This window comes from Elaeis guineensis, chromosome 2 (assembly GCF_000442705.2).
Source record: "Elaeis guineensis isolate ETL-2024a chromosome 2, EG11, whole genome shotgun sequence".
NCBI lineage: Eukaryota > Viridiplantae > Streptophyta > Magnoliopsida > Arecales > Arecaceae > Elaeis > Elaeis guineensis.
Window position 1 is genome coordinate 39,245,636 of NC_025994.2, and position 2,361 is coordinate 39,247,996.

Here is a 2,361-nt window from a genome sequence, read left to right on the forward strand (position 1 = left end):
ATTGGTTCAGTAGGAAGTGTCGATTCCTGATTAATCTGATTTTCTTTAAGTATTTCATTGACATCCTCAGACTCATGGATTAACCAGGGGTTAGACTCTAGGTCGACTTCATCATCACTAATGTCAATGGATTCATAAATACCATCTTGGACTACATTGACATCAGCATGAGAAGAGGATTCCTGTTCTAAGTTAAAAACATTAAGCTCAATGGTCATATTCCCAAAGGATAACTTCATTAGACCATTTCGACAATTGATTTCAGCATTGGCCGTAGCTAAGAATGGTCTTCCTAAAATGACAGGTATATGTCCTTTAGGATTCGCAACTGGCTCAGTCTCTAAAATAATAAAATCTACAGAGAAAATAAAATTTTCAACCTTTATCAAAACATCCTCGACCATTCCCTTAGGGATCCTGAGAGATCTATCGGCTAACTGTAAAGTGATCCCAGTAGTTTGAAGTTTTTCTAATCCTAGTTGCTCATACACCGAATATGGAAGGATATTCACACTAGCTCCTAGATCTAGCAAGGCCTTTTTTATATTGGTTTCTCCAATAACATAAGAAATTGTTGGAGCTCCAGGGTCCTTATATTTAATTGGCACATGGCTAGATAGGTATGAACTGACACTTGCAGCCAAAATGCTTTCTTTGGTACATTAGTGGTCCTTTTCCTAGTGCAAAGATCTTTTAAAAATTTGGCATAAGTTGGAACCTGATGGATTATATCTAAAAGAGGAATATTAACTTGGACTTGTTTAAATACCTCTAAAATTTTGTCTAAATGTTCAGATGTATTGGATTTCAGTCTATTTGGAAAAGGAGCTCTAGGACTTTTAAGTACTGGACTAGGTGAATTTTCAGTTTCTGGTGCTTGAGGTTGAAAGGTAGTAGTTTTAGAAGGTGACTCGACAGATGAGTCCTCTATATCATCAAGTGCAACTACCTTATTGTCTATTTGTTTTCCCGATCTTAAGGTATGAATGGCATTTACACCATTAACTTGGTTTCCTTGTTGGGGTCGTGGACCATTTTGGTTCCTAGGATTTGGCTCAGGTTGGCTAGGTAACCTACCATGTTCTCGTTCACTAATGGTCGAAGCCAGCTGACTTACTTGCATTTTCAGACGGGCTATAGCTTGGGTGTTATTATTTATGAGTTGACCCGTGGTTTGCATAAAGCTGGTATGTGTCTTCATCATGGATTCTAGGCTTTTCTCTAAAGAGGTAATTTTCTTGTCATTATCATGGAAGCCTGGCGGGTTGTTCATCACTGGGTTGGACCTTAGATTTTGCTGATTGAAATTTGGGTTGCCTACATTAGGATTCTGGGACCATGAGAAATTCGGGTGATTCCTCCAACCTGGGTTATATGTGGGTGCATAAGGATTGTTCAATGGTCCTTGATAGGTGGCATTCACCTGTGCACACTCATTCGAGTAGGAACATTCTTCTAAGACATGGTCTGGTGCATTGCACCCTTTACACATGGGTGCAGATATTTGATTTACATTGGCTGGTCTCTGTAATTCTAAGGCTTCCAATCTACGTGTTAAGGTTGCAATCTTGGCCTCTGATGCTAGGGTTGGTTGAATTTGATGTATTCCTCCTCTTGAAGGTATAGCTTTATCAGGTTCCCTAGTTGTTTCCCACTGTAAATTTTTCTCGGCTAGGTCTTCTAAGAATTGCCAAGCTTCAGTAGTTTCTTTGTCCATAAATTGGCCTTGGCACATGGACTCTAGCATGGTTCTTGAGTTTGAATCTAACCCCTCATAGATGATCTGGCATAGTCTCCAAGTTTCTATTCCATGGTGTGGGCATTGGGTCAAAAGATTCTTGAAATGATCAAAGTACTTCCAAAATGATTCACCAGCTAGTTGGTAAAATTAATTTATTTCATTCCTAATCCTAGCTGTTTTATGATGGGAGAAATACTTTTTCAAAAATATTCTCACAAAGCCCTCCCAAGTAGTGACAGAATGGTTTGGCAGACTATAAAGCCACTTCTTAGCATTATCCTTAAGGGCAAAGTTGATTAATCTAAGTTTGACCTCATCCTCTGTTAATTGCAGTTTCATGGTTGCACATACCTCCTCAAATTCTCTAATAAATATATAAGCATCCTCTAATCCTGTGAATTTTGAAAGCATATTTATGATTTGAGGTTTGATTTCAAAATTGTTAGCTGTGGGTTGTGGCAACCTGATACAAGATGGTTGGATGGAGCCAACTGGATAACACAAATCCTTAAGGGTCATGGGTTGGATTGGTTCAGCCATTGGAACAACAGGAATTGACTCAATTCTAACTAGACGACCCGACACTCTTCTCCACACACGAGGTGTACGGTTCTCGATGT

General features: G+C 39.1%; 1 non-coding gene across 1 annotated transcript; it reads left to right on the plus strand.

Moving 5' to 3' along the window:
* Positions 1–1,805: 1,805 nt before the first annotated feature.
* LOC140855954 (small nucleolar RNA R71) lies at positions 1,806–1,912 on the plus strand. The gene has a single exon (XR_012139396.1). It is a non-coding gene; the product is annotated as a small nucleolar RNA R71 (small nucleolar RNA).
* The last annotated feature ends 449 nt before the right edge of the window (positions 1,913–2,361 follow it).